Here is a 12,504-nt window from a genome sequence, read left to right as displayed (position 1 = left end):
CCCGCTGAGATCCACCAGAATGAATCGCGGTGCTTGGTGGATTAATACCGCTGCTCCGTTGGCATCTCGTGGCCATACCGCAGCCTGTATCTACTGTAAATTTAATCTTCATATTAAATAGAGGCTACAACAAATGTGAATATTGTTGTTGTTGTTGTCTCCCTGTACCGTTACAGATACTCGGATGTGATTGTGCACCGGCTGCTGGCCGTGTGCGTGGGCGTCGACCCCACGTACCCGGCGCTCACCGACAAGCAGAATCAGCAGCAGCTCTGCAACAACCTCAACTACCGCCACAAGATGGCGCAGTACGCCCAACGCTCGTCTGTAGCTTTCCACATGCAGGTGGGAGGCGGAAGTGTGGGCCACGTGGAGCTTGCACGGCGTGTGCTTAGGCACCTGATAATGCGTCCATTCGTCTCTTGAAAACCATTTTTAAGGTCACGAAAGCAGGCATCGTATTGTGCGTGTAGTAAGAATCAATTGTTTTCTATTCGCACGCTTACGTGTGGTGGTGCCGTGGCTGTACTGGTTGGCTACACTTGACATTGCTTTTCAGCATTCTTCTGTATTTGCTGAAAAACCTGGTTACTTGGCACATTTGCCCATGATGTGACAACTTTATTTGATTGGCTCTGTCAGGTGATGGAGGATTATAGTCAATACAATTGACATTGTACCTTCACGATTGAACTCAAAATAATCCCCATGACATGATGCCAATAGCACAACTGGAATTAATTAGCGGGGGGATGCAGAAAAATACCTTAAATTTTGTTAAATAATTGTGGGCCTGGTAAGTGATGCGCGTGTGTCTCCTCTTGGCAACGTAGCGGTGATTAACGGCTTCTGTTGTTGTGGTCTTAGTTGTTCTTCAAGAGCAAGGGAGTGGTGAGCGAAGAGGGCTTCATGCTGTTTGTGCGCAAGAACGCCGTGGTGGTGCTCATTCCCAAGTACGGCTTGGAGGGGACGGTTTTCTTTGACTCCAAAGATCTCAAGCTCAACGTTACCTTCGACGAGGAGGTAGGGCATGTGTTCACTTAACCGGGAGGCATTGGCATTTCCCGAACGGCTGAATTCTGCATTTAAACCCAGGACTGGCTTAATGCACTGGGACCCAAGCCCCCTGACCATCTCTCTACGATTAGGTTTCTATCAGACACACAGACACTTGGTTTAAGGTGGAAGAACGCAGTGAGATACGAAGCTCCGTTTTTTTGCCATTTGGCAGTGTGGACTATTACAGAGGAAGTTACACCGGTGGATACATTAGAGCCGGATGGCTCACAGGGCTATACCAAAATAAACTGAAACTGAATTTAATGATGTAAATGCGTTTCAATTATAAAACGGTCACAATTAAATATGCTTTGGAAATAACTGTCATGACGGAGCCCGTATTGTCACGGAGAGGACATCAGATTAAAAATACAGTAAAATCCCTCAGATCCGGAAGAATTATAGAGAAAATCTAATGCTTTCTGTAAACAATGAGAAACTCAAAGGGCAGAAAAGTACTTGTAGAATAAAAACAAATGAGGGAAATAGTAGTTGATGCAAAAAGTGATCTCTAGATGGCAAAAAGCACATGTGTGACCAGTGGATCCGGTCCTTTCCAGCATGCCTTGCATGCCGCATTGTCACTCTGCGTGGATAATGCACACAGCCTAATTTGGACCAGAAGCTCAAAAGGGCTTCTCATGCCTGGTTTTCAGCTCGCGCTGAGGTGGCCCAAGCGGTATTGCATTCGCTGTGTGTTGTGGAGGTTTGCGTTTCAAACTCGGTGGCCACTCCGGTTAATACTGTGGTGTGTATTAAGCGTAAAATATTTACAGGCTATCCGCTTTAACAGTGTACGTTAAAAGATCCTGTAACGTTATTCGTGTGCCAGCATGATGGTCCAAGGTTGGCAAATTACATGCAAATTACTTATTTGGGGAGCACATATCAATCGTTCGCCTCCTTTTACAAAGACGTAGCAGTGACCTTGAATGCAAACGTTTTGAGAATCAGTGAGGCTTTTCTGAGTGACCCATGTAATAGTATGAATAATAACGTTGGGTTTACGTCAATCCGTGCTTGTGTGCAGGGCACTTGGCAGAGAGCAGTCAGCGGTAGTGTAGTGGTTAGCGCTCTGCACTACGATCCCGGCGACTTGGGTTCAATTCCTTCGCACGGTCAACACCAGTGATGATTATCTAAACCGGTCCTGGGCCTCCCCTAGGTTGACTCGGAACTCAATTGAATGCCTGGTGCGGTGTGTAAACATCGCCACTGGGAAGACAAAGGCGGCCGGGCATGGCGCTGGCGACCCACCCCCTTGTGTGCCGTGCCGGCCTTCATCTGTCCTCCTCGCCAACAGCACTTGCCCCAACAGTCTGTTAAGGCTACATTGGAGATATGTCTTTGTGTTTTGTGTAGGGCCCCACGCTGTGCGTGGAGGGCATCGCGCTGAACATGTTCGACCGCGTGTGCGTGCGCGTGTCGCTGGATTCGTCCAACCTGCAGCACCAGCAGATCCGCATGCACCTCGTCCGCCCGGAGGTACTCACCGTGCGGCGCGACGCGCAACCTCGGAATACCACCGAATTGTATTGTGACCATGTTGCTGTTGCTGCTTGCTGCGCCAGCAGTAGTGCACAAAAAACAAACGCTCTCCGCATCGGAACGTCAGCGGGCCGAAAATTAATGACACAAGCCACAGCATAGCGCTTGTTGCCATGCAACCCAAACTGTGGGACCGTATAGTAAACCCATAGAGACACAGAGATACATAGGAGATACAGAGAGACCCATTATGATTCCTAGAGATTCATAGAGACTCATACAGATACATAGCAGTGCATTAAAAACAAGCTACTGTACGATTGTGGCCATGCAACCCAAACTATGGACCACATTTTACACCACTGTAGTCTGCGCTCCTTCAATGGAGGGGGTGGCAAGATGACACAAACTCTCTCCTGAGGCTCTCCCGTGGCTATCAGACCCATACATTGGCATTTAGCCCCTGAACCTAATACCCTTATAACACAGGAATAAAATATAAACTCCGGTCTTGGATGGAAAAAATATATGTTTAGCTAGCATTTTGAGCTGCAGTCTGTTGTCCTATACCTCCTGTAACTGGCAAATTGGATATAACGCGATGATGAATGTATGAAGGAACGCATTTTTTGTATAACGCGGATCCGAACTGGATTTAACTCGGTTGAATGAATGGAACTACGTCGCGCGAGTAGGAATAAGCGGTCGTAACGGCTGCCTCGGCGTAGCATCACACAAGGCGGGATGCTGCTGGATGCTTCTAGATGCTACCCACGTTCCTTAGTCTTTGTTCAGCCTGTGTTACGCATCTCATGCGTTATTGCGGACTGCGCTTTACCCCATATAATATATATTATTTATTATAACACGATTTTTCCAAAACGTGGTGTTCTTGAGGTACGCAACTACCGTATTATAGAACAGACTGTATATCCAAAGACTATGGGATACTATCCCTACCTATATCAGTTGTGACTGTCCGTGTGTTTAAATCCAGCTTGAAAACGTCGTTATTAATTGGCTTTTCCTGGATTCTGATTGGTTATTACTGTGAGGGGAATCATTATAATTAGCTTTTATTGCATTTTGCATGCTGTGTAAAGTGTCAGTATCACTATCATTGTTATTATCGGCTTTTACTTTATTTGTATTGGCTTGTATCTATACTTGAGTAGTTTTTTAATGTCCAGTGCTTTTTTGAGATGTTTCGATATGCAAGGTGCTGTATAAAATAGATTTTTATTATGGCCCTAGTTCATTGCACAAGAAGGGCCATTATCTGAAACGTGACCTATTTAAATGATCGTTTGGGGCTGTTGTTGATGAATGCGAGTTCTCAAGATACCAAGCTAAGTCAGGGTGTGGGAGCCTTGGTAGATATCAGATTTCTTAACAAAACTCCATGAGTCTGTTCTGCATGGCTTTCCTCCGGGTTCTCTGGTTTCCTCCCATATCTAAAAATAAGCATGTGTTGAAACTGGTATTAAGGTAGTTTACGTATCGCCATGGGCGGCAGGGTGGCACATTGGTAAACCCTTGCGTCTTGCAGCAAGAAAACTGGGTTTGATTCCCAACTAGAGTGTTACTGTGTGGAGTTGTTAAGTTTTTCAGTGTTAATAAGTGTAATAATAACGTATCACTTGTGTTGGAAATACCCGCATGTGTGTGTGTGAGAGCATTGGTGTAGTGGTTAGCACGCTGCGCTATGAACCCGGCAACCCAATTCCCACTCACCGCCAACACCAGTGAGGATTATCTGAACTGCTGTTTTGCCTACCCAAGGTCAACTCTTTCTTAAATGAGTACCTGGTGCAGTGTGTAAACATCAGCACTGGGGAGAGGTGTTGGCCACTTACCCCCTCGTGGGCCATGCCGTCTAACAGCAGCACAGTCTGTTAAAGGCTTATTTGGGTGACTATCTTCGTTGTACGTTTGTGCCATTTGTGTGTCCGCTGTCACAGATTCCAGGCTACAACCCTGCGGAGTCTACCCCATGGGGCTCGCCTTCTCCCCGGCCTAAGAAACCCAGACAGCACTAGTGTATCGTGGATGCGGTGTCAACAAGATGTCGGAGCAGGTGCATGAGTGGGCACACACTCTGGGTTTTACATCTGCAGAGTTAATTAAGTGTACATTGTGCTCGCAAGCAGAGGTGAACAATTGAAAAAAGCAGTGGCGGTTATGAGAATTGCTACCCTGAAGTAACAGACGGTTTGCACTCTGAACTTGCAATCCAGAGGTCACCGGTTCTTTGTTCTCCTGTCGCAGCGGTTCAAACGGTAGCGCAATTTTTTTTTATTTAGAATTTTTACCTTGCCAACCAGTACAATCAGCCAATTAAGGTGTATACGCATCAAGATGTATGAAAGGTTTAGGATATATTCTTAGCTCTTTCGGTAAAGTCGCGTTGAAGGGAAACAATAAAATAATATATATTTTATTATTATTTTATTGTTTCCCTTCAACGTGACTTTACCGAAAGAACTAAGAATATGAATTACTGCAGTCACGAAAGCTTTAAATCAAAGGTTTAGGATATCTTATGCCCAACTTCTTTGCCAGCCAAGACACTGACCCCCTTGTGATGAAGGTGATTTCACAAAAATATTGGTTACTGAATCGGTGGTGTTTATTGACTAACGCAGCAGCGTCCAACCCACAAAGCACTGTGATCCATTCTGGTATATCTCAACATGTTCCGTGATCTACCAGCAATATATGACCAGCAGTTACCCGGATGGATTTAACCGACTAATAGAACACTGTAGACATGCCAAGTGCTAGTGCAATCTATTGGTTTAAAATATATATTATTAATCCATTAATTCTTAGTCGGGGATTTTGTTTTGCCATCTGCTATAACAAGAAATGCTTTATATTAGAGGTGTTTATTCCTATTTGTCCCGAGATCCACAATCAAAATCTTTTGCGATCATCCACCCATGGATCGCGATTCACATATCGGCTACCACTGATCTAACAGTTGAAAACCAGTTTAACACGTAGGCTTTCGCGACCAATATCCATAACACGGGTTTTTTGGGTTAGATCGCGTAATAAATATTTAAATGTGTCGGTAAACCCGCCACCACCCGACACAGCCAATTCGAAAGGTTTGTCACATTAACAGAACGTGCCAATTCGGTACTAGTAACATCACACCGGTGTCTTGGAGAGCAAAGCCACAACATTTACAATCTGAGTACAATGTTTCACCAGTATTTACAACCAGCTTCATCAGGCGACAGCCAGATTCGTGGAGAATCCTCGTCCCTTAATGCGCATGCATAATGTTTGTTGATTAACATATAAATAACCCAATCGGAAATGGATACCCATAGTCATATGCATTCATTGATTCCCCTCCCAATTCGCGAAAGAAGTGCTCACAAGTGATGGCTGTCGCCTGATGAAGCTAGTTAGTGCTGGCGAAATGTTGTACTTAGATTGTAAATGGTGTGGCTTTGCTCTCCAACACACTGGTGGACTGTACTAGTAACGAATTGACATGTTCTGTTTACGTGACAAACCTTACTAATTGGCTGTCGGGTGGTGGTGGGTTTAACAACACATTTATATATTTAAACGATCTAACCCATAAAATGTGTATTATAGTTGAAAACCTACAATTGTGCCAGGTTTGGCCTGTCGGAGTGGGCCATTAGGGTGGCCACTCGGAGGGCAAAGCTCTGGGGAATCCGAGCAAGAGCTTCGAAGTATGATTGTGCACGGTGATACCCGCAGGGGTCTCGTGATGGATGGCAAATTGAAGATTTTTTATCGCGAGAGGATTCCCTGCAAGGGATGTTAGGTTACTTATTCTTGTGAGGATGCCATTTACTGTATGAAGGGGCAGCGGTCAGCTGCATAGAACATAGTATAAAATTCCCCGAGCTGTTGCTGTTTAAATCGTCGGTTTAACGGAGAATTTCACCTCAGGTTTTTTTACACAGCTGCCCCACCCCTCATCGGACTCTGTGCAATCACACAAGGAATGTTTTTTGGAAAAAATGTCGGTGTCAGAAAATTTTAAGGTTTAATCGTTTACAAATGCGCATTTCGTTACAGCTTCTCTTGTCCTTTAGACGTGCAAAGATAATTTCTGACAAAATATTGACACGTTTTCAAATTGTTTCGTAAATGGTCATAACTTTGCTCACGTATATACAGTACTTGGGCAATAATTCTGAGCTCCTGGAGTACTGGTAAAGATTTAAGCGAGTTGATGTCTTTGCGACTTTGTGTAAATGTGTTTAACATTTTTTAGCTGAATCGTATATTTACAAGCATGTACACATGAGTTATACGCGTTTATATACAAAATTAAACCGATTTATTTTCCATGCATCTTGTTATTTTGGTTACTTTAAGTTACGTTTTCCACTGCTGGATGAACATCTCGCCACGTGATGTTGGATGCCAGCTTTAGTTTGACCATACTTCACCATGCTGGTCACTGTTGGATGATAATAATGTCCACTTGCAATGCACCACCGCGCAGTATTCACTCACCTTCGAATCGAGTCCTGCACCGCCGTTTCACATGCAAATTTGATTCACAATCCCTGGGCCAACTTGCTCCTGATTAGCATGCGATTTGCCACATTTCGATCTCGGAGGTGATTAAATGCGCCGGCTTCCAGGCTTGTTGAGCCGCTCGGAGCCCAATTAACGAAAATTGTTGCCAAAGCAAAAGCGTGAGCTCGAATGTTGTCCGTGTTCTTTTCAAACCACCAGTCGAACGCCGGCCTCTGCCCACTCCGACCGTGCGGAGGCCCTGGCCGTCGGGGAGGCCCTCATGGTGCCTCGCGGCAAACGTGGGGCCCGGGTGGGCGCGTCGACGGTTGATCGCGTACAGGCGGTGCAACTCCCACAAATGAAACATCACACCTTGCTGATCTCGTGTCCAGGAGCATAAACGGTCATCACGCAAACTCCGGTCATCCTCGCAGCAGCAGCTCTTGGCCATCGAACAAAGACGATCACCGCTTCCTTCCGATATTAGAAGCCACGAGCTATGAACGACTCGGAGGTTCGAGCAACCACAGCCGAGTGGGAAGGCAGCAGCAGCCCAGGCGGTGAGCCAGCTCCAAAATCCCCCAAGCACTGAAGTTCTCGATTTAGTACATTGAAAAACACGACAGTAAGTGAAACAACGTAAATCGAAACCAATTTTGCCATTCACTTGAGGGGCCGTCCATAAATGACGTCACGCAATTTTTGACCTCGTCACTCGGCGTCACAAAAAGTCAGACCCCCCCCCCCTCAAATATGGCGTCACAAAGCTCTGCCCCCCCCCCAAAACCATATTTCCATTTTGAAAATAAAACATGCTTCAACTATTGCCATTGTAGTGCGTGGCGCTGCACTGATGTAGGAGTGTTATAACAATTAGTGTTATAACAATTCTATACTTAAAGTTGCGCATTTTGATGTGACGTCACATTTCTCAAACCCCCCCCCCCTCCCCCACGTCACACATCGTCACAAATGTCTGACCCCTGACCCCCCCCCCCCCCCCGAGGTGCATGACCGCGTTACCGTGTTCATTCTGTGGTGAAGGGATGAGGAAAAGGAAGAGGGAAAAGCATCCAGCGTCGCCGCACGCAGGCAACGTGTATATCACAGTGGTAAAAATATAAAAATACACATGTAGTGGGTTCCACGGAGACTGGAGACGTCTTTAGAGGCAACACGGTTTATTTGTAACTATGAACAGAACTCCCCTTAACTCCCACTATCTAGGGAGGTACAGCCTCCGGGCTAGCGTGCCCTCGCACTGATCAAACCTGGCTCTCAGCCCTCTGGCTATCTGTGCCCTAGGGGAGGCTAACTGACCCGACCCAGCCAAGGTACGGGTCCTGACCACTGGTCCGCGCTCGGCCCCGACCCTTATAAGGATGTCGGGTCCCAGGGTCCTAGCTAGGATGGTCTTCTGTTCTTCGTCTTCGGAGCACTGCCCCGAGCTGTCCCAGAGGTGCCCCTTTAATACACCTCTCGGGGGCTCTCCGCCCCCGGTGCCGCCCCCTCTCTAGAACCTTCCAGGGGGCTCTGGAAGAACCCCCCAACCCCTCACCTGGGGCCTGGCTCTCTCTGTCCTTCCCCAGCTCAGGGTGGCACCCCCTATGGGCTTGTGCCCGCAACTGCAGGTAAGTATACCGACGGTATAGGATGTGCATTTATTACGCTACATCTATGCGAGAGAGGTTGTGGACAAGAGTCTGCTCTGCGGGAAGCAAGCATTGCCATACGAATGAGATGAGCTCGCGTTCGATGCGGGCAGTCTTGAGGACGACCGTCGACAGGCACGCGTGGAGGCACGCCGTGGTCACAGCGCAGCGCCGACTAGTGTAGGTGGTGATGGCCCAGTTGTAGAGAGGAATGCCGGAGCTTCGAGCAGATGTAGCCGAATGTAGGATAGAGCATCTTGAGGAGCGTTGCCCTCGACCCCCTCCGGGAGGCCGTATGGTTTACTTGGCACTCCCGTCCCTTAGAGTCCAGTCTGATGTAAGCCTCCTCAGGTTCCAGCAGCCTGGCTTCGTAGGTCTTCATTGCACCGCTCTGCTCGTCTAGCATAGTCTGAAGGGTCATATGTGGCTGCCTCCTGAATCTTCACCCTCCTGCAAACCTTACTCGACATCTCGTTGAGGACCCGAAGAAGGGCAGTATTCTCTTTGGTTTTTTTTTTTTACAAAAGGGCTTGTGAGAGCTCTCGTTCCTCCCACCGGGATCTCTGGTGTCAACTTGAACGGGGTGGGGGGGGGGGGGGAGACAAAGCTATGGCTTTTTTCCCAGGGGATCTGTCTTCCATGGAGCACAAAGATACAGGCGGAAGGTCCCCTTGGCCTAGCCATGAGGTCAGGCTCGAGTTGCTTACTGAGGACCCTACACCTAAGGAGGCTGTGGATCGCCCTAGGAAGCTCCAAAGTAAAAAAAAACAGCTTTCCAAGGCCCCCTATAAAGTGCCTGAGGCCAGGTAGAAAAATAAGAAAACTATCAAACAGGAAAGCGAGTGGTTATGTTGGGTCGAAAAAGGTAATGTTCTAATGTAGGGGTTGGAGCGGTCATTGCTGCTTACTCGACCATGACGTCACTGCAACTCGTTTGATTAACACTTTTAAAAGAAAAAATCACAACGCGCACTGAACATATTATTCCGAATCGGTTTTACCACCACTACCACCATGACACAGTGGCAAGGCTGGCACATCGCAGTGCAGCTGCTAGGCTGAATCATATGAATAAATATAATCAAATCTAGAAATATCCTTTATGTACCCAGGAGAGCCACATTGAGTCTCGAGACTCATTATTAGCTCCGTGCTGCATTAAGATGTTTGGACAATTTCAAGCATCAGGGTTCGGCACGTAGGAGGAAACCGGAGAAACGCGCAGATGTTGTGAAGCTGGCTTGGTGGTAGAAGTCAGTCCAGAACATTTGGCCCCACACCTATCACTGTAACGAATCAGTGTTTTACGGGAGCATTCTAAGCGAGGACTGATTGTATTAAAATCTACTTTGATCTACGAATCGTAATGTATCAATAATGTTAACGTGTAACATGCCCCATGGTTTTTCTTAATTTGGAAGGAGGGAACAACGGATGATCTGTGTGCTGATGATGTTGGTGATGATCTCGTAATGGCTGTTCACTTCAACGAGTGGGAGAGTCTGATGGTGAACCTGGATCGTGCCAATAAGAGGTAGGGCCTTACCATTCGCCCTACCAAACAAATCAAAGCAGTACCTGCCTTGATATTTTGTATGTCTTCAAGGACTCCACCCCCTCAACTCCGCATGATAGGTAGTTGTGGAAAGAGTGGAGGTATTCCCATATCTGGGCAGTTTATGACCAGCTCCGATTTCAGAGCGGAGGTCTTACTCTGAATTAGTTCAGTGGCATATCCTTTTTTTCAGCTGCTTAGTGCTGTATAAAAGTTACATGGCCTATTACTTCATACAAAGCTCTGGTTCTTTTCTGCCACACTTGTCCTCTCCCTCCCAGCTATAACCTCCCGAAAGCAACATTTGACCTTTGTTTTGGCGTGACAAACACCAGTGAAAGCAAAACACCGAAAGTGTAATGACTACACGTAATGCAAGAATCTCAGTTGTATTTCTCAACGGGTATTGAATATGAAGTCCCAGGAGTGGTGAAGGTGCATCAACCTGCAGACCCACAGGTGGCAGCGGTGGATTGGCCTGCAGACGTTGGGGTGGTGGTGGATTGGCCTGCAGACCTTGGGGTGGTGGTGGATTGGCCTGCAGACGCTGGGGTGGCGGCGGTAGATCGGCCTGCAGATGTAGGGGTAGCGGCGGTGGATCTTCCAGCAGTAGCCGACCAGTGAAGTTCTCGAAAAAATGTACGCAATTTGCCGAACCTGGTGGCTTTGGCACAGGCGGTGGTGGATCTCCCAGCAAAAGCTGGGGAGGCAGTGGTGCATCTGCCAGCATGAGCTGGGTTGGGATGACAACGTTGGATCTCCCGGCAGCAGCCGGGGCGGTGGTGGCGGTGTTGGAGATGCCAGCAGCAGCCGGGGTGGCAGCGCTGAATCTGCCAACATCAAGCGCCATGGCGGTGGGGGTGAATAATATGCCAGAAGCAGTCGGGGTGGGGGTGGCGATGCATCTCCCAACAGCATCCCTGGTGGTGGCGGCGGAACTGCATGTGGCTGCCAGGATGGCGTTGGAGGCAGTGGTGGTGTTGGTAGAGACCGTGGTCGTGGCTTTCTCCAGCTCCTTGAGCTATCGACGCATCATTTCCAACTGCAGATGGCGCTCCACATTCTCCCGTTTGTATACTTGAGTGCAGGGAAATCATCGACAGTTTGGTCAACATTAGCCCCTACACGAGCCTTCTAATCATCGCAACTCTTCAAACTATATCGCTTATATAATGTACATAATTTCAGTCACAACAAAAATTACATATAACACATCGGGGCTGTGAAAATTACGGCTTCGTATTGTCATGCGAACGGTGAGGAATCAGCCCAGAACTACACGGGAGGATCTTGTCAATGATATCAAGGCAGCTGGGACCATAGTCTCCAAGAAAACAATTGGCAACACACTACGCCGTGAAGGACTGAAATCCTGCAGCGCCTGCAAGGTCCCCCTGCTCAAGAAAGGTCATATACATGCCCGCCTGAAGTTTGCCAATGAACATCTGAATGATTCAGAGGACAACTGGGTGAAAGTGTTGTGGTCAGATGAGACCAAAATGGAGCTCTTTGACATCAACTCAACTCACCGTGTTTGGAGGAGGAGGAATGCTGCCTATGACCCCAAGAACAGCATCCCCACCGTCAAACATGGAGGTGGAAACATTATGCTTTGGGGGTGTTTTTCTGCCAAGGGGACAGGACAACTTCACCGCATCAAAAGGACGATGGACGGGGCCATGTACCATCAAATCTTGGGTGAGAACCTCCTTCCCTCAGCCAGGGCATTGAAAATGGGTCGTGGATGGTTATTCCAGCATGACAATGACCCAAAACACACGGCCAAAGCAACAAGGGAGTGGCTCAAGAAGAAGCACATTAAGGTCCTGGAGTGGCCTAGCCAGTCTCCAGACCTTAATCCCATAGAAAATCTGTGGAGGGAGCTGAAGGTTCGAGTTGCCAAACGTCAGCCTCGAAACCTTAATGACTTGGAGAAGATCTGCAAAGAAGAGTGGGACAAAATCCCTCCTGAGATGTGTGCAAACCTGGTGGCCAACTACAAGAAACGTCTGACCTCTGTGATTTCCAACAAGTACTAAGTCATGTTTTGCAGAGGGGTCAAATACTTATTTCCCTGATTAAAATGCAACTCAATTTATAACATTTTTAACATGCGTTTTTCTGGATTTTTTTGTTATTCTGCCTCTCACTGTTCAAATAAACCTACCATTCAAATTATAGACTGATCATTTCTTCGTCAGTGGGCAAACGTACAAAATCAGCAGGGGATCA

Source organism: Petromyzon marinus, unplaced genomic scaffold (assembly GCF_048934315.1).
Source record: "Petromyzon marinus isolate PM22_M1 ecotype Great Lakes invasive population unplaced genomic scaffold, UKy_Petmar_22M1.pri1.0 PM_Scaffold_7, whole genome shotgun sequence".
Lineage (NCBI taxonomy): Eukaryota > Metazoa > Chordata > Hyperoartia > Petromyzontiformes > Petromyzontidae > Petromyzon > Petromyzon marinus.
Note: the sequence above shows the minus strand (reverse complement) of the source record.